This window comes from Oncorhynchus tshawytscha, linkage group LG06, assembly GCF_018296145.1.
Source record: "Oncorhynchus tshawytscha isolate Ot180627B linkage group LG06, Otsh_v2.0, whole genome shotgun sequence".
In the NCBI taxonomy this organism is placed as follows: Eukaryota; Metazoa; Chordata; class Actinopteri; order Salmoniformes; family Salmonidae; genus Oncorhynchus; species Oncorhynchus tshawytscha.
Genome location: NC_056434.1, coordinates 39,947,334 through 39,968,502, shown reverse-complemented (window position 1 = coordinate 39,968,502; position 21,169 = coordinate 39,947,334). Strand labels below are relative to the sequence as shown.

General features: G+C 45.0%; 1 protein-coding gene across 4 annotated transcripts in view; it reads right to left on the bottom strand.

The window, feature by feature from the left end:
• LOC112252542 overlaps positions 1 to 21,169 on the bottom strand; it is a 159,620-nt gene that overhangs the window by 70,273 nt on the left and 68,178 nt on the right. Inside the window, exon 3 of one of the 4 annotated variants that reach the window (XR_006083608.1) lies at positions 18,449 to 18,499. The exons of the other annotated variants lie outside the window; for them this stretch is intronic. The gene's annotated coding sequence lies outside the window, so the exon portion shown is untranslated. The remainder of the gene's footprint in view (positions 1 to 18,448; positions 18,500 to 21,169) is intronic. 4 annotated transcript variants of the gene reach the window in all.

Genomic DNA, 21,169 nt, shown 5'->3' with positions numbered 1-21,169 from the left:
ACTCACATCCGTCATCATGAAGTGCTTTGAGAGACTAGTCAAGGACCATATCACCTCCACCCTACCTGACACCCTTGACCCACTCCAATTTGCTTACCGCCCAAATAGGTCCACAGACGATGCAATCTCAACCACACTGCACACTGCCCTAACCCATCTGGACAAGAGGAATACCTATGTGAGAATGCTGTTCATCGACTACAGCTCGGCATTCAACACCATAGTACCCTCCAAGCTCGTCATCAAGCTCGAGACCCTGGGTCTCGACCCCGCCCTGTGCAACTGGGTACTGGACTTCCTGACGGGCCGCCCCAGGTGGTGAGGGTAGGCAACAACATCTCCTCCCGCTGATCCTCAACACTGGGGCCCCACAAGGGTGCGTTCTGAGCCCTCTCCTGTACTCCCTGTTCACCCACGACTGCGTGGCCATGCACGCCTCCAACTCAATCATCAAGTTTGCGGACGACACAACAGTGGTAGGCTTGATCACCAACAACGACGAGACGGCCTACAGGGAGGAGGTGAGGGCCCTCGGAGTGTGGTGTCAGGAAAATAACCTCACACTCAACGTCAACAAAACTAAGGAGATGATTGTGGACTTCAGGAAACAGCAGAGGGAACACCCCCATCCACATCGATGGAACAGTAGTGGAGAGGGTAGCAAGTTTTAAGTTCCTCGGCATACACATCACAGACAAACTGAATTGGTCCACTCACACAGACAGCATCGTGAGGAAGGCGCAGCAGCGCCTCTTCAACCTCAGGAGGCTGAAGAAATTCGGCTTGTCACCAAAAGCACTCACAAACTTCTACAGATGCACAATCGAGAGCATCCTGGCGGGCTGTATCACCGCCTGGTATGGCAACTGCACCACCCTCAACCGTAAGGCTCTCCAGAGGGTAGTGAGGTCTGCACAACGCATCACCGGGGCAAACTACCTGCCCTCCAGGACACCTACACCACCCGATGCTACAGGAAGGCCATAAAGATCATCAAGGACATCAACCACCCGAGCCACTGCCTGTTCACCCCGCTGCCATCCAGAAGGCGAGGTCAGTACAGGTGCATCAAAGCTGGGACCGAGAGACTGAAAAACAGCTTCTATCTCAAGGCCATCAGACTGTTAAACAGCCACCACTAACATTGAGTGGCTACTGCCAACACACTGTCAATGACACTGACTCTACTCCAGCCACTTTAATCATGGGAATTGATGGGAAATGATGTAAATATATCACTAGCCACTTTAAACAATGCTACCTTATATAATGTTACTTACCCTACATTGTTCATCTCATATGCATACGTTGATACTGTACTCTATATCATCGACTGCATCCTTATGTAATACATGTATCACTAGCCACTTTAACTATGCCACTTGGTTTACATACTTATCTCATATGTATATACTGTACTCGATATCATCTACTGTATCTTGCCTATGCTGCTCTGTACCATCACTCATTCATATATCCTTATGTACATATTCTTTATCCCCTTACACTGTGTATGACAGTAGTTTTTTTTGGAATTGTTAGTTAGATTACTTGCTCGTTATTACTGCATTGTCGGAACTAGAAGCACAAGCATTTCGCTACACTCGCATTAACATCTGCTAACCATGTGTATGTGACAAATAAAATTTGATTTGATTTGATTTTGAACTCTAAATTAAGCATATAGGGGTACCTATTTCTTTGTTAACTGCTCAACACAGAATAGCCGCAAGTGTGAGCTCCCTCAAATCGTTTGTAGAGAATATTTACATTTTATTCAGCGTTGTTCTATTGTATTCTTCATACTATAAAATAATATAAAGAAATGCCATGGAATTATAGGCAAGTTTTGTCTGCTAAAGAAACTAGTGTAGCCCACCGCTATTTGGCATAGCCACATCAGGACCTAACATAAAGACAACTTAGTGTGCTATTCTGTTCTTCTGAAATAGACTACATTTTCTTCATATCATGCCACTTTAGACCTGTCTAAAATTAACAATGGATTTATTGTGAAGGTGTAGCCTATATCACATGGATTTATTAGCCAGGAGATGCTAAATGTGATTATGTTAATTAACGGTCAATTACCGTGAGATCGACAGTTATTTGCTTGACATTCACCGGCTAAAGACATTTTGTGACTGCCACAGTCCTGCATGCAGCCAAAACTCAACAACACCTGCCACTAGGCAGGATATATACTTTAAGTTCTACAGCTGCACCATTGAAAGCATCTTGACTGGTTGCATCACCACTTGGTGAGGCAACTGCTCGGCATCCGAGTGCAAGGCGCTACAGAGAGTAGTGTATTTAGCCTGGTACGTCACTGGGCTCGAACTCCCTGCCATCCAGGACCTCTATACCAGGCAGACACAAATGGCTAGGTCTGGGACCAAAAGGCTCCCGAAGAGCTTCTACCCCCAAGCCATAAGACTGCTAAATAGTTAACCAAATAGCTACCTGGACTATCTGCACTGACCCTGCATTAACTATTTTGGACTCTATGCACCCACACTGGACTCTACCCACACACTGACACATGCATGCACTGATACTCCAACACATAGACTCACACATAACACGTACACACAGGCACACATTCGCCGCATGCACACTTCCATACAAGAAAGTCTAATAGTTTGTTAACACAATCTGCTCTAATTGGCTCAGGAAACAGTCATTCGAGAAGATCTAAATGCATCTTCCCATGAAACTGATTGGGATCAAATGATTGGAGATGCAGTTTGGAGGTTTCCCTGGTAAAACATTCATAATTATCATACACAATTGACAGTGATAATGGCTTATTTTTTAAATGGGATATGCCTAACTTGGTGTTTGAGGGTATAAAACATTGAAAATGTTCTTGAGACAATGTGTGGGAATAAGCAGACGTTGCAATTGGAGGATGCATTTTATGCATCGGCCTATTCTACAATGATATTCAATAGGCTACATCTGTTGGTACAAACTTAGATTGAGAAATGATGACATTTTTTAAAATAAAATGTTTCGCTCCCTCACCTATTGAAGGAAAGTTGGCGGGTGCAAATCATATCAAATCAAATCAAATTTTATTTGTCACATACACATGGTTAGCAGATGTTAATGCGAGTGTAGCGAAATGCTTGTTCTGACCATTGTTCGGATGCTGGGGTGATTTTGGACGAACGTGCGAAGGTAACCTACTTTTTGAAGTGATTTGTTTGACAATCAGATGGAAACATCATGACTGGTTGTGTTCATGCCACATTAAAAGGTAATACATTTTTACAGTTAAATTACATGTCTTTACTATAAAACCCATTAAAACCCATATGAGGTCCTGTGAAAAAAACTAATGACTGGTGAAATGAAATGACTGGCACTGCCATATGAAGTAGGCTGCACACAGAGTTTGTGAATTTGGCACCCAGGTCAAAGACCGATCAATCAGGACGCCTGGCAATGTTTGCTCCCCGCATTTATGAATGAATAAATAGTGTGTAAAGTATTCTGTTTAATGAATGATGCGTAATCTTTGTATTCTGTATATTCTGTGTGTGTGTGTTTGTGTATGTGTGTGACTATCAGCCTACCTGTGTATGGTTGTGTGTCTATAGTGTATATGTGATCAGTTGTGCTCACAACGCATTCAAAAGTGTGTGTGTGTGTGTGTGTGTGTGAATGCGCCGCACCCACCCTCCCCCTCACACTGAGCCTGTGAATGTTTGGCCGTGCCAGCTCTGGGCTGGGTGTGGGGTTTATACACTCCCCCCTCAGGGATGTGTGCTGTGTAATATACATCTCCTCATAAACAGAATGTGGAGCACGAAACACTGATCACCTAGATGTGTTTGACCATCTGGCCCTCGAGACGACACTGTTAGGAGGAGAGAGCAGAAAAGGGGCCAGTCAATGAGTGTATGTGGGAAGGTGGGTGGGTTGGGATCAGTGTGTGTTCATGTGTGTGTGTGTGTGTGTGAGCCTTTGATGTTGACCACAGGGGCGTTGATCTGTAAACCCCTGTTTTCTTAGACTGACACTTTTACGTTCAAACCCGGGGATCATAGAACGGCCTGCGCTTATAAAACCCTCAAAGCTGAGTGTCTTAGAGCAACAATGCTTGTGAAAAACAAGCTGTGGTGGAAGGCTGTGAGCCCTGTATGGATGTGGCTGCAACAGCAGTAGGCAGAACCTTGAGGGAGCAGGGTCAGGGAGAGGCCAAACAAACAGCAGCCAGCTGATTACTATATTTCACAGGTACACAGCTTTCCCCTGGCTTTATGGGTGCGTTAAGGAGGGGGGGGTCTATGAGTATGTGGCAGTGAGGATCCCTCTCAGATGGGTGATCTCACCCCTCCACCCTCCACCCTCCCCCACATTCCCTCCCTCCTCCCCCTCACACTGAGCCTGTGAATGTTTGGCCGTGCCAGCTCTGGGCTGGGTGTGGGGTTTATACACTCCCCCCCCAGGGATGTGTGCTGTGTAATATACATCTCCTCATAAACAGAATTGGGAGCGGAAGCACTGATCACCTAGACGTGTTTGACCATCTGTCCCTCGAGACGACACTGTTATGCTTTGGTCATGTGGAAGATTTGGCCAGGGGAGGAGAAAGGAGAAAAGGGCGCAGTGCTGGACGAGGCCAGTCAAAGAGTATGTTTGGAAAGGTGGGTGGGGGATCTGTGTGTGTGTGTGTGTGTGTGTGTGTGTGTGTGTGTGTGTGTGTGTGCCTTTGATGTTGACCCCAGGGGCGTTGATCTGTACAGCATCCAAGACACTTTGTGTTTCTGTTTCTGAGAGAGGGACACATGCAGCTTGTCTGGGTCCAAACACACATCTGCAGTCAAACAAATACATCACACATAAAACAGCAACACCCAAATTATCTTTAAGCTGCTGCGCTGCTGGAACACAGTATTTTTGTTCCAGACCAAGAAACACTAGTATGTCTTGAATGCAGCTCTTTAGATGACTACAACACAACACAAACGTCTGTTCAAAAACAGCCTTGAACACCTGAGAGATCACCTCACAGCCTCAACTCAGTTCACCCTTATTCCACAGCGATGATCGATTCCAATGCTTTTAAAACATCCAAACCCCTGTTTTCTTAGACTGACACTTTTACATTCAAACCCAGGGGATCATAAAATGGGCTGCCCTTTTAAAACCATCAAAACTGAGTGTCTTAGAGCAACAATGCTCGTTAAAAACAAGCTGTGGTGGAAGGCTGTGAGCCCTGTATGGATGTGGCTGCAACAGCAGTAGGCAGAACCTTGAGGGAGCAGGGTCAGGGAGAGGCCAAACAAACAGCAGCCAGCTGATTACTATATTTCACAGGTACACAGCTTTATGGGTGTGTGGGGTGAAGCAGTGGGTGGGGGGTGGGGGTTGTGTGTGTGTGTGTGTTTTCAGGGGTAAGGCTTTCCCCTGCTTTATGGATGTGTGAGTATACTCAAACATGTCAATGTCTGAATGGAAACATGCCCATAACTCCCTGCCCTCACTTCACTAACTTCATTCACTCCAAACTGGGGAAAAGAGAAGGAACAATGGAAAGAGAGAGAGAGACTCCCTTTCTGGTAAACATCACACAGGGGTTGTCACCTTAAAACAGCTGCACGCTTCCCAGCCGAAACAGTTTCTGAAGAGTTTGTGCATATATTATGATGACATTTTGTGACGTTTCTGTTCATTTTGGACTTCGGTGAGGGATTCTTCGGCCAACCGAACTGAAGCCATTATGGCCCTCATGGATGTTTGACGAGGGTGTACAAGGACAGACCCAGAAAGAACATGTGTGTTTGAAGCACAAACAGTGTTGAAGGGAACATTCCCATGGGGAATCTGACAGCTATCTAGGGGCCTGATAGTCAGCTGCTGCTGCTGTTAGCTGGGACCTCTGCTGTGTAGACAGGCTCAATAAAGAGGCACAATCAGCTCAGTCATCATAGAGGAAGTGAGAGGGGGGGGGGGGACACGTACCCCTCTGCTGCCATTTTTCAAGTGTTAATTCCCTAAGGAGGGGAAACAATCAATTCCTATGGAAAACAGATTCAATGAGATTGTTATAGCCTAAATATTGAACGTGCGAGTCATTAACATTTAACATCATGCATTCTTCAGAGACAGACAGACAAACACAGAGACAGACACACACAGTTAGACATGAATGCATGCACATACACACAGAGTAGTCGACATGTACACACACGCGCACGCACACGCACGCACACGCACACACACACACACACACACACACACACACACACACACACACACACACACACACACACACACACACACACACACACACACACACACACACACACACACACACACACACACACACACACACACGACATGTGCACGCACGCACACACACACACGCACACACACACACACACACACACACACACACACACACACACACACACACACACACACACGCACACACACACACAGTACACATACTGAGGGAGCTTCATTATCCCATTCCACAGTGGCATGAGGTGCCAGACTCAGTGACTGACAGGACCAATTACAGCAGAGAGCCAGGGTTAGCAGGGCAGGGAGCATGTGACTACTCTCGATCATGAGAAACAGTGCCCTCTGCCATGCTCTGCCAATGCCATCCTTTCCCATAAAAAATGGGCACAGGGCACTTCTCAAACCATTGAACTACACTGTGGTTACTGCAGTATCAACTTACTATCAATTACACTATGATCACATCTCTGCATGGACTCGAGCCAAAGCCCAACTTGAGCCGGTAGGCATATTGTACATTAATGAAATATCTCTGGTACTGTAAATCAGGCCTTCATATCAATGGAAGATTTGTGTTAAGGTTTGAGGTTCCGTGATCTGCGTCAGGTAGCCTAGTGGTTAGATCGTTGGACTAGTAACTGAAAGGTTGCAAGATCAAATCCCCAAGATGACAAGGTAAAAATCTGTCGTTCTGCCCCTGAACAAGGCAGTTAACCCACTGTTCCTAGGCCGTCATTGAAAATAAGAAGTTGTTCTTAACTGACTTGCCGAGTTAAATAAAGGTAAAATAAAATCCATTTAGATGAAATTGTCTCTGTATCACTGTGCTTAGAGCAGTTAGCCTGGTCTTAGGTCTGTTTGTGCTGCCTTGCCAACTCCTTTTTCTATACATTTTTGAATTGTTGACTCTTGTTGGATAACAGGTACATACACAGAAAATAGGCACAGTAGTTCATAATATAGCAACATTCAGAATGATAGTGTGGTTTTTACAAACAAAGATGCAGCGAGAGATGCCATCAGCTTTGAAGCTTAACTCAGAGACACTCAGAGACCTGACTTGGTATCTCAACGTCAATGACATCATTGGCTTGTACAGTGCATTCGGGAAAGTATTCAGACCCTTTGACTTTTTCCACATTTTGTTACAGTCTTATTCTAAAATGGATTCAATCGTTTTTTCCCCTCATCAATATACACACAATACCCCATAATGACGAAGCAAAAACAGGTTTTTAGAAATATGCAATTTACATAAGTATTCATACCCTTTACTCAGTACTTTGTTGAAGCACATTTGGCAGCGATTACAGCCTACAGTCTTCTTGGGTATGTTGCTACAAGCTTGGCACACCTGTATTTGGGGAGTTTTTACGTTTCTTCTCTGCAGAACTTTTCAAACTCTCTCAGGTTGGATGGGGAACGTTGCTGCACAGCTATTTTCAGGTCTCTCCAGAGATGTCTGATTGGGTTCAAGTCCGGGCTCTGGCTGGGCAACTCAAGGACATTCAGAGACTTGTCCCGAAGGTACTCCTGCGTTGTCTTGGCTGTGTGCTTAGGGTTCTTGTCCTGTTGGAAGGTGAACCTTCGGCCCAGTCTGAGGTCCTGATCTCTCTGGAGCAGGGTTTCCTTAAGTATCTCTCTGTACTTTTCTCCGTTCATCTTTCTCTCGATCCTGACTAGTCTCCCAGTCCCTGCCACTGAAAAATATTCCCACAGAATGATGCTGCTAGCACCATGCTTCACCGTAGGGATGGTGCCAGGTTTCCTTCAGACGTGATGGTTGGCATTCAGGCCAAAGAGTTAAATCTTGATTTCATCATACCAGGGATTCTTGTTTATCATGGTCTGAGAGTCCTTTAGGTGCCTTTATGCAAACTCAAAGCGGGCTGTCGTGTGCCTTTTACTGAGGAGTGGCTTTCATCTGTCTACACTACCATAAAAGCCTGATTGGTGGAGTGCTGCAATGGTTGTCCTCCACAGAAGACCTCTGGAGCTCTGTCAGAGTGAACATTGGGTTCTTGGTCACCTCCCTGATTGCTCAGTTTGGGCGGGCGGCCAGCTCTAGAAAGAGTCTTAGTGGTTCCAAACTTCCTCCATTTAAGAATAATGGAGGTCACTGTGTTCTTGTGGACCTTTAATGCTGCAGATATGTTTTGGTACCCTTCCCCAGATCTGTGCCTTGACAAAAATCCTGTCTTTGAGCTCTACGGACAATTAGTTTGACCTCATGGCTTGGTTTTTGCTCTGACATGCAATGTCAATGGGAATACTTTCCGAATGCACTGTATATGCTACTGTCAACGTAATTTCTAAAAACATGCATTATGTAACTCCTATAGTTGTTGTCACACATGATCTAGAATCAGAAATACAATTGGGCTGAAAGACACAGTACCCTCTATTCATCGGAAGCCTTTCAAACGACCTATCACTCAACACTGGGGGGAACTGAATGCTGTCACATGTCCATGACACATAGTCCCGTCTCTCCCGTGCCATAACAGCAGTCAGCAGACACAAACAGACATAACCTATAAAGATTTAAAGTTTGGCACACATTTCCCAGTAGTCTTCCACCAAGTTCACATGGCCTTTCCCTTTAAATAGAGTGTGACATCAGAACTGCATTTCTGCAGGCCGCAGTCAAAAACTAATAGATCCAAACAATGCCACATCTGGAGCAAGATGCAGGAGTGAAGGAGACAGAGAAGAGAGAGAGGGGAAGAACAGGAATGTGGCGGAAAAGTGGAGATTAAAAAATGGGGGGAAGCAGCCAACTTTTCAAGACCCTGGCCAAGGCGTCTGGGGATGTGCCTGAACTCTAATTTACTGGTGGTTCCCCTTGCAGCCCTCCCAAGAGCCCTCACGTCACTAGAACATATACAACAACCCTCGTGTCACTGTAAACATTACAACATATACAAACTGTATACCACTGGAGTACTACGGTTTGCTTAAGTACTATAGCCCTTACGTCATTCAAGCCACAAGTCACTAGAACAGGTAGACCCTAAAGGGAGCTACAAACAGAAAAAAAGGTGCACGAACGTAAAACTTAAAAGGGTTCTTCCCCACAGGATAACAATTTGAAGAACACTTTTGGGTTCCAGATAGAACCCTTTTGGGTTCCATGTAGATCCCTTTCTACAGCGGATTCTACATGGAACCCACAAGGGCTGTTGTATATGTTCTAGTAACGTGAGGGCTCGTGGGATGGCTGCAAGGGGAACCTCTATGGGGACAGCTGAAGAACTACAGCCCTCACACCAAAGTACTACAGCCCTCACACAACTATAACACAACAGTCACTCTGCTACAGTACAAACAGCCCTCACGCCAAAGTACTACAGCCCTCACACAATTATAACACAACAGTCACTCTGCTACAGTACAAACAGCCCTCACGCCAACACAACACAACAGTCACTCTGCTACAGAACGACAGCCCTCACGCCACTACAACACAACAGTCACTAATGCTACTGAACGACAGCCCTCACACCACTACAACACAACAGTCACTCTGCTAGAGTACTACAGCCCTCACGTCACTACAATACAACAGACACTCTGCTACAGTACTACAGCCCTCACGTCACTACAACAAAACAGTCACTCTGCTACAGTACAAACAGCCCTCACGCCAAAGTACTACAGCCCTCACACAATTATAACACAACAGTCACTCTGCTACAGTACAAACAGCCCTCACGCCAACACAACACAACAGTCACTCTGCTACAGAACGACAGCCCTCATGCCACTACAACACAACAGTCACTCTGCTACAGTACTACAGCCCTCACGTCACTACAATACAACAGACACTCTGCTACAGTATTACAGCCCTCACGTCACTACAACACAACAGTCACTCTACTACAGTACTACAGCCCTCGACGCCACTACAACACAACAGTCACTCTGCAACAGAACGACAGCCCTCACACCACTACAGAACAACAGTCACTCTGCTACAGTACTACAGCCCTGACAACACTACAACACAACAGTCACTCTGCTACAGTACTACAGCCCTCACCTCACTACAACACAACAGTCACTCTGCTACAGTACTACAGCCCTCCCCTCACTACAACACAACAGTCACTCTGCTACAGTACTACAGCCCTCACACCACTACAACACAACAGTCACTCTGCTACAGTACTACAGCCCTCACACCACTACAACACAACAGTCACTCTGCTACAGTACTACAGCCCTCACATCACTACAACACAACAGTCACTCTGCTACAGTACTACAGCCCTCACATCACTACAACACAACAGTCACTCTGCTACATAACGACAGCCCTCACGCCACTACAACACAACAGTCAATCTGCTACAGAACGACAGCCCTCACGCCACTACAACAGAACAGTCACTCTGCTACAGAACGACGGCCCTCACACCACTACAGAACAACAGTCGCTCTGCTACAGTCCTACAGCCTTCACACCACTACAACACAATAGTCACTCCACTACAGAACGACAGCCCTCACATCACTACAACACAACAGTCACTCTGCTACAGAACGACAGCCCTCACATCACTACAACACAACCGTCACTCTGCTACAGAACGACAGCCCTCACATCACTACAACACAACAGTCACTCTGCTACAGAACGACAGCCCTCACTCCACTTCAACACAAGAGTCACTCTACTACAGAATGACAGCCCTCACGCCACTACAACACAACAGTCAAACTGCTACAGAATGACAGCCCTCACACCACTTCAACACAACAGTCACTCTGCTACAGTACTACAGCCCTCACCTCACTACAACACAACAGTCACTCTACTACAGTCCTACAGCCCTCACACCACTACAACACAATTGTTACTCTGCTACAGAACAACAGCCCTCACATCACTACAACACACCAGTCACTCTGCTACAGAACGACAGCCCTCACATCACTACAACACAAGAGTCACTCTGCTACAGAATGACAGCCCTCGCGTCACTACAACACAACAGTCACTCTGCTACAGTACTACAGCCCTCACCTCACTACAACACAACAGTCACTCTGCTACAGTACTACAGCCCTCACACCACTTCAACACAACAGTCACTCTGCTACAGTACTACAGCCCTCACGTCACTACAATACAACAGACACTCTGCTACAGTACTACAGCCCTCACGTCACTACAACACAACAGTCACTCTGCTACAGAACGACGGCCCTCACACCACTACAGAACAACATTCGCTCTGCTACAGTCCTACAGCCCTCACACCACTACAACACAATAGTCACTCCACTACAGAACGACAGCCCTCACATCACTACAACACAACAGGCACTCTGCTACAGAACGACAGCCCTCACATCACTACAACACAACAGTCACTCTGCTACAGAACGACAGCCTTCACACCACTTCAACACAACAGTCACTCTGCTACAGTACTACAGCCCTCACCTCACTACAACACAACAGTCACTCTGCTACAGTCCTACAGCCCTCACACCACTACAACACAATTGTCACTCTGCTACAGAACAACAGCCCTCACATCACTACAACACAACAGTCACTCTGCTACAGAACGACAGCCCTCACATCACTACAACACAACAGTCACTCTGCTACAGAACGACAGCCCTCACTCCAACACAACAAAAGAGTCACTCTGCTACAGAATGACAGCCCTCACGCCACTACAACACAACAGTCAAACTGCTACAGAATGACAGCCCTCACGTCACTACAACACAACAGTTACTCTGCTACAGTACTACAGCCCTCACCTCACTACAACACAACAGTCACTCTGCTACAGTACTACAGCCCGCACACCACTTCAACAGAACAGTCACTCTGCTACAGAACGACAGCCCTCACGCCACTACAACACAACAGTCACTCTGCTACAGTACTACAGCCCTCACGTCACTACAACACAACAGTTACTCTGCTTAAGTATTACAGCCCTCACTTCACTACAACACAACAGTCACTCTGCTACAGAACGACAGCCCTCACCTCACAACAACACAACAGTCACTATGCTACAGAACGACAGCCCTCACCTCACTACAACACAACAGTCACTCTGCTACAGTACTACAGCCCTCACTCACTACAACACAACAGTCACTCTGCTACAGTACTACAGCCCTCACCTCACCACAACACAACAGTCACTCTGCTACAGAACGACAGCCCTCACGCCACTACAACACAACAGTCACTCTGCTACAGTACTACAGCCCTCACGCCACTACAACACAACAGTCACTCTGCTACAGTACTACAGCCCTCACGCCACTACAACACAACAGTCACTCTGCTACAGTTCTACAGCCCTCACCTCACCTCAACACAACAGTCACTATGCTACAGTACTACAGCCCTCACATCACTACAACACAACAGTCACTCTGCAACAGTTCTACAGCCCTCACCTCACTACAACACAACAGTCACTCTGCCACAGTACTACAGCCCTCACCTCACTACAACACAACAGTCACTCTGCTACAGAACGACAGCCCTCACCTCACTACAACACAACAGTCATTCTGCTACAGAACGACAGCCCTCACGCCACTACAACACAACAGTCACTCTGCTACAGAACGACAGCTCTCACGTCATTACAACACAACAGTTACTCCGCTGGAGTACTATAGTCTACTCTCAGTCTAAGTACAGTCTACATGTCTTCTTTAACCCCCAGTTCAAAACCACAGATAAACAAAACAGGCAACCGTAGTCAACAACAGTCCTCTCTTCAACAGATGCACACATACCATTCAGCTCACCAGCACAGCCACATAGTGGTATGCCATACGTATAGATCACACAGTCCCACATAGACTGGGAGCTTTATGAGGGATCCCAGAGCTTCGGGTCTGAAACCCTCCAAATGCCCCCCCCCCCTTGCTCTCTCTTTCTCTCTGTCTGTCTCTCCCTCTCTCCATCGCTCTTTTACTCTCTCGCCCTGTGTTTTTCTTTCTTTTTCTCTCAGTCTATCTTTCTCTCTCCCCTCCTTCTATGTCTCTCGCTCCAAGCGTGCATGTTGTAGATAGTGGATGAGGTTCTCAGAAGGCCTCTATTTGGCAGTCTGAACTGCTGTTGTCCCTGTCAGAAGTAATCAGAGCTATGCTGGGCTCTGCACTATGAGAGCCACACAAATATTCAGGCCAATTATCTGCATGCTGGACAAAGCATCTAATAAAAAAGTTATGGGTATTTTAAGAAATGGCATCTGTCAGTAGATACAGAGAGAGGGAAAGAGAGAGAGAGAGAGAGAGAGTATATTATCTACCTCACTTGCTTTGGCAATGTTAACACATGTTTCCCATGCCAATAAAGCCCCTTGAATTGAATTGAGAGAGAGAGAGAGAGAGAGAGAGAGCGAGAGAGAGAGAGACAGAGAGAAAGTAGGGTGTAAATCTACCAAAAACTATTCGGCAACAACAAATTCAATCCCTTCTAGACAATTTCCTGGATAAAATGTTTCACTGTAATGGTGAATGTGTAAACTTTAGAAAACCTAAATAGTATATTTGACCTCTGAGCTTCCCTATCAAATCTAAAAATGTCAAGCAGACAATCTAAGAAAATTGACAACAATGACAAATGGTTTGATGAAGAAGGAAAAAGAAAAGAAAAGAAAAAAAAGAAAGACATTCAGAAACGTATCCAACAGAAAACGTAGAGGCCCAGAAAACCTGAGCCAATGCCTTTTAATTTATTTTACCTTTGTTTAACTAGGTAAGCCAGTTAAGAACAAATTACTATTTACAACGACGGCCTACCAAAAGTCAAAAGGCCTCCTGCGGGGACGGGGGCTGGGATTCAAAATAAAAATAAATTAAATTAAAATATATGAAAAAACACACATCATGACAAGAGAGACAACACAACACTACATAAAGTGAGACCTAAGACAACAACATAGCATGGCAGCAACACATGACAACACAGCATGTTAGCAACACAACATGGCAGCAGCACAACATGGTTGCAGCACAAAACAAAGGGCAAGAAGGTAGAGACAACAATACATCACGCAAAGCAGCCACAACTGTCAGTAAGAGTGTCCATGATTGAGTCTTTGAATGAAGAGATTGAGATCAAACTGTCCAGTTTGAGTGTTCGTTCCAGTAGCTAGCTGCAGCGAACTGATATGACGAGCGACCCAGGGATGTGTGTGCTTTGGGAACCTTTAACAAATGTGATTGGCAGAACGGGTGTTGTATGTGGAGGATGAGGGCTGCGGTAGATATCTCAGGTAGGGGGGAGTGAAGCCAAAAAGGGTTTTATAAATAAGCATCAACCAGTGGGCCTTGCGACGGCTATACAGAGATGTCCAGTTTACAGAGGAGTATAGAGTGCAGTGATGTGTCCTATAAGGGAGTATTGGTGGCAAATCTGATGGCCGAATGGTAAAGAACATCTAGCCGGGGTGAAGGAGAAGGGATTACCTTAGATGAAACAAAGTCTAGATTTAACTTTAGCCTGCAGCTTTGATATGTGCTGAGAGAAGGATAATGTACCATCTAGCCATATTCCCAAGTACTTGTATGAGGTGACTACCTCAAGCTCTAAACCCTCAGAGGTAGTAATCACACCTGTGGGGAGAGGGGCATTCGTCTTACCAAACCACATGACCTTTGTTTTGGAGGTGTTCAGAACAAGGTTAAGGGTTAAGGGCAGAGAAAGTTTGTTGAACACTAAGAAAGCTTTGTTAAAGAGCGTTTAACACAAAGTCCGGGGAGTGAACAGCTGAGTATAAGACTGTATCATCTGCATATATATTGATGAAAGAGCTTTGTACTGCCTGAGCTATGTTGTTGATGTAAATTGAGAAGAGCGTAGACCCCTCAGAGACACCAATACTCCTTAGCCGGCCCATGGAATGGTCTACCATTCCATCAAAAGCTTTGGCCAAGTCAATAAAAATAGCAGCACAACATTGCTTAGAATCAAGGGCAATGGTGACATCATTGAGGACCTTTAAGGTTGCAGTGACACTTCCTGAGTGGCGCAGTGGTCTAAGGCTCTGCATGTCAGTGCAAGAGGGGTCACTACAGTCCCTGGTTCGAATCCAGGCTGTATCACATCCAGCCTATATGAGTTAGGATCAGCTTGATCTCCCCTTTAAATAAAGGATGTACCGTGGCTGCCTTCCAAGCAATAAGAACCTCCCCAGATAGGAGAGACAGTTTAAAAAGGTCAGAAATATGCTTGGCGATTATAGGGACAGCAACCTTAAAGAAGAAAAGGTATTTTTGGGGTCAAGTTCAAGGAGTTCCTTTGGCACCTCGGACTCAGTGACCACCTGCAGGGAGAAACTTTGAAGCGGGGCTGGGGAAAAAGAGGGATGAGCATTGGGGCTAGTCACATTAGAACGGGTGGGAGATGAGGAAATGTTAGATGGAGGCAAGGAGGCATGGCTGAGTCAAATAGGAATCTTGACTTAATGAAGAAGTGATTAAAAAGTTCAGCCATGTGCTTCTTGTCAGTAACAACCACATCATCAACTTTAAGGGACATTGGCAGCTGTGAGGAGGAGGGTTTATTCTCCAGGTCTTTAACCTTTTTCCAGAACTTCTTGGGGTTAGACTCACAGAGAGAGAACTGCTCCTTAAAGTAACTAACTTTGAGTGCACTTATTTCTCATTTGCCTGAACGAGAGCCAGTCAGCCTGAGTATATGTGTGCCGAGCCTTTCACCAAATGCAATTCTTGAGGTGGAGTAACTCTGCAAGATCACGGTTGAACCAGGGGCTGAACCTGTTTTTAATTCTCATTTTCTTTATGGGGGCGTGTTTGTTAAACATATCACTGAAGGTCCAAGCGTCTTCGACAGAGGGGGATCAAGCTGATTCTATACCAATTTACAGAGGCCAGTTCATGAAGGAAGGCTTGCTCCTTAATGTTTTTAGCAAGTGTCTATGACAAATCAGGACAGGTCGTTTCACTGAGTAGCCATTACGAACACAGGCTGTAAAACAGTGGTCACTAAGGTCATTACAGAAAACACCACACTTATACATATCAGAATTATTTGTGAGGATAACATCGAGGCGAGCAGCCTTTTCTGGGTGTTTGGAGTCATACCTTGTGGGATTGGTAATAATCTGAGAAAGATTTAGGGAGTCCCATTGCTTTAGCACTTGGCGAGGTGGTTTAAGCATGTCCCAGTTTAGGTCACCTAGCTGGAAAAATTCAGACTTAGTGTAAGGGGCCAGGAGAGAGCTTAGAGCAGGTAGGGTACAGGTCTGTGCTGATGGAGGACAATAACACCCAGCAACAGTCATCAAAAAGCTATTTGAAAGTTGAATGCTTAAAACCAGCAAATCAAATTGTTTGGAGACAGACTTGGTGGAGACAACCGAGCACTGAAGGTAATCCTTGGTTAAGATTGCCACTCCCCCACCTTTGGAAGATCTGTCTTGCCGAAAAATGTTATAACCAGAAAGGTTAATATCAGTATTCAAAACACTCTTTCTTAACCACGTCTCAACACATCTGGATTGGAGCTGTGAACCCAGACTTTCAAATGACCCATTTTAGGTAATAAGCTTCTAGTAATAACGTGCAGAAAAAACAGGCTTTTACGAGACCAAAAATCAGTGAAAGCAATATCAGAGCACAAGTCAGATTTGGGGCTAGCAACAGTAGATGGGCCAGGGTGTACATGCATATTTCCAGATATCATCAACAGTAATACAATCAAGGCACGGCAGAGGACAGGGAGAGCTCTACAGTGTTGACGCATGACATTTGAATGTGCATTAGATGGAAACAACACCATATTATACAGCAATTTCATCAGGTAACATGACTACAAAGCCGGCGAGAGGTGGTTAGAATAGGATGGGAGGCCAAACATCTGTGTAACCAATAGAGAGTCAGAATCCTGAGTGTGGGAACAGACATAGTCTGTCCCACGGTTGGGTAAACAAGAAGGTTTATTGTCAACAAAGCCTGCAGGAGTCATGAGTCATGAGGAGTTCATTATGGTGAATCACAAAAATAATACAGAAAAAGGAAAAAGAAGGAATAGCACATCAGAAATCAGCTCAATGTAATTGAAGAATCTATATAATCCATCCAAAATGGAGATGCATGGATAAACCACTTCTCCAATCTTTTGGGCTCTATAACAAAGAGCAAACAATCAAAAACATATACATGATCAAATTCAAATCTTAGAATCAACTATTAAAGACTACCAGAACCCACTGGATTCTCCAATTAAATTGAATGAACTATAGGACAAAATACAAACCCTCCAATCCAAAAAGGCCTGTGGGGTTAATGGTATCCTAAATTAAACGATAAAATATACAGACCACAAATTACAATTGGCTATATTTAAACTCTTTAACATCATCCTCTGCTATGGCATATTCTCTATATTTGGAACCAAGGACTGATCACCCCAATCCACAAAAGTGGAGATAAATTTGACCCCAATAACTACCGTGGGATATGCGTCAACAGCAACCTTGAGAAAATTCTCTGCATTATCATTAACAGCAGACTCGTACATTTCCTCAGCGAAAACAATGTACTGAGCAAATGTCAAATTGTCTTTTTACCAAATTACCGTACAGCAGACCATGTTTTCACCCTGCACAGCCTAATTGACAAACAAACAACCCAAAACAAAGGCATTGTCTTCTCATGCTTTGTTAATTTCAAAAAAGCTTATGACTCAATTTGGCATGAGGGCCTGTTATACAAATTGATGGCAAGTGGTTTTGGGGGAAAAACATACGACATTATAAAATCCATGTACTGAAACAAAACGTGTGCGGTTAAAAAACACATTTTTTTCCCACGGAGCCGGGGGGTGAGCCAGGGATGCAGCTTAAGTTCCACCCTATTCAATATATATATCAACAAATTGGTGAGGGCACTAGAACAGTCTACCGCACCCGGCCTCACCCTACTAGAATCTGAAGTCAAATGTCTACTGTTTGCTGATGATCTGGTGCATTTGTCCCCAACCAAGGAGGGTCTACAGCAGCACCTAGACCTTCTGCACAGATTCTGTTAGACCTGGGCCCTGACAGTAAATCTCAGTAAGACAAAAACAATGGTGTTCCAAAAAAGGTCCAGTGTCCTGGACCACGAATACAAATTCCATTTAGACACCGTTGCCCTAGAGCACACAAAAAAAAACAATACATACCTCGGACTAAACATCAGCGCCCCAGGTAACTTCCACAAAGATGTGAACGATCTGAGAGACAAGGCAAAAGGAACATAAAATTCAACATACTAATTAGGATCTGTCTAAAAAATACTTGAATCAGTTATAGAACCCATTGCCCTTTATGGGTGTGAAGTCTGGGGTCCACTCACCAACCAAGAATTCACAAAATGGGACAAACACCAAAATATCCTCTGCGTACAATGTAAAACACCAAATAATGCATGTAGAGCAGAATTAGGCTGATACCCGCTAATTATCCAAATCCAGGAAAGAGCCGTTAAATTCTCCAACCACCTAAAGGGAAGCGATTCCCAAACCTTCCATAACAAAGCCATCACCTACAGAGAAATTAACTTGGAGAAGAGCCCCCTAAGCAAGATGGTCCTGGGGCTCTGTTCACAAACACAAACAGACACCACAGAGCCCCAGGACAGCAACACAATTAGACCCAACCAAATCATGAGAAAAAAACAGATAATTACTTGACACATTGTAAAGAATTTACAGAAAAACAGAGCAAACTAGAATGCTATTTGGCCCTAAACAGAGAGTACACAATAGCAGAATTCCTTGTTCTCTGTGACTGCATCAAAATTAAGGAAATCTTTGACTTTGTACAGACTCAGTGAGCATAGCCTTGCTATTGAGAAAGGCCGCCGAAGGCAGACCTGGCTCTCAAGAGAAGACAGGCTATGTGCACGCTGCCCAGAAAATGAGGTGGAAACTGAGCTGCATTTCCTAACCTCCTGCCAAATGTATGACCATATTAGAGACACATATTTCCCTCAGATTACACTGACCCACAAAGAATTCGAAAAACAAATCCAATTTTGATAAACTCCCATATCTATTGGGTGAAATACCACAGTGTGCCATCACAGCAGCAATATTTGTGACCTGTTGCCACAAGTAAAGGGCAACCAGTGAAGAACAAACACCATTGTAAATTAAACCTACATTTATGTTTATTTATTTTTCCTTTTGTACTTTAACTATTTGCCCATTACAACGCTGTATGTAGACATAATGACATTTGACGTCTTTAGTCTTTTGCAACTTTTGTTTATTATCTATTTCACTTGCTTTGGCAATGTTAACATTTGCTTCCAATGCAAATAAAGCTCTTAAATTGAATTAAAATTGAATTGAAATTGAATTGAGCGAGATAGAGAGAGCGAGAGAGAGCGAGAGAAAGACACAAACATACACAGAAAAAAACCACACAGAACTCTGTACACACACACACACACACACACACACACACACACACACACACACACACACACACACACACACACACACACACACACACACACACACACACACACACACACACACACACACACACACACACACACACACACACACACACACACACACACACACACAGCCAGCCAGCCAGCCAGCCAGCCAGCCAGCCAGCCAGCCAGCCAGCCAGCCCCAGCAGTCTCTTCCCCACTCCAGTCAGGTCTGTTTTTGGGGGGATTTGCGGGGGAGCTGAGGAGAGGCTCTTCACATGGAAGGTGTGACCTGACAAACAGAGACGTATGGTAGGACTGATTTTTGGGGTAAATGTGTTCTGTGTGAGGAGGAGGAAGGGAAGGACTCTCCCCCTCTTTCTCTCTTTGTCATGTGTTTTGCATTAGCTCTGTTCTGAGTCTGCTCAGCTTCAAGAGCCTCAGCCTCCAAATCCTATTCATTACACATCATCTTCAGTGGGGAGAACAAGTATTTGATACACTGCCGGTTTTGCAGGTTTTCCTACTTACAAAGCATGTAGAGGTCTGTAAATTTTATCATAGGAATACTTCAACTGTGAGAGACGGAATCTAAAACAAAAATCCTGAAAATCACATTGTACGATTTTTAGGTATTAATTTGCATTTTATTGCATATTGCATAAGTATTTGATCACCTACCAACCAGTAAGAATTCCGGCTCTCACAGACCTGTTAGTTTTTCTTTAAGAAGTCCTCCTGTTCTCCACTCATTACCTGTATTAACTGCACCTGTTTGAACTTGTTACCTGTATAAAAGACACCTGTCCACACACTCAATCAATCAGACTCCAACCTCTCCACAATGGCCGAGACCAGGGAGCTGTGTAAGGACATCGGGGATAAAATTGTAGACCTGCACAGGCTGGGATGGGCTACAGGACAATAGGCAAGCAGCTTGGTGAGAAGGCAACAACTGTTGGCGCAATTATTAGAAAATGGAAGACGTTCAAGATGACGGTCAATCACCCTCGGTCTGGTGCTCCATGCAAGATCTCACCTCGTGGGGCATCAATGATCATGAGGAAGGTGAGGGATCAGCCAAGAACTACACGGCAGGACCTGGTCGATGACCTGAAGAGAGCTGGGACCACAGTCTCAAAGAAAACCATTAGTAACACACTACGCCGTCATGGATTAAAATCCTGCAGCGCACGCAAGGTCCCCCTGCTCAAGCCAGCGCATGTCCAGGCCCGTCTGAAGTTTGCCAATGACCATCTGGATGATCCAGAGGAGGAATGGGAGAAGGTCATGTGGTCTGATGAGACAAAATAGAGCTTTTTGGTCTAAACTCCACTCGCGGTGTTTGGAGGAAGTAGAAGGATGAGTACAACCCCAAGAACACCATCCTAACCGTGAAGCATGGAGGTGGAAACATCATTCTTTGGGGATGCTTTTCTGCAAAGGGGACAGGGCGACT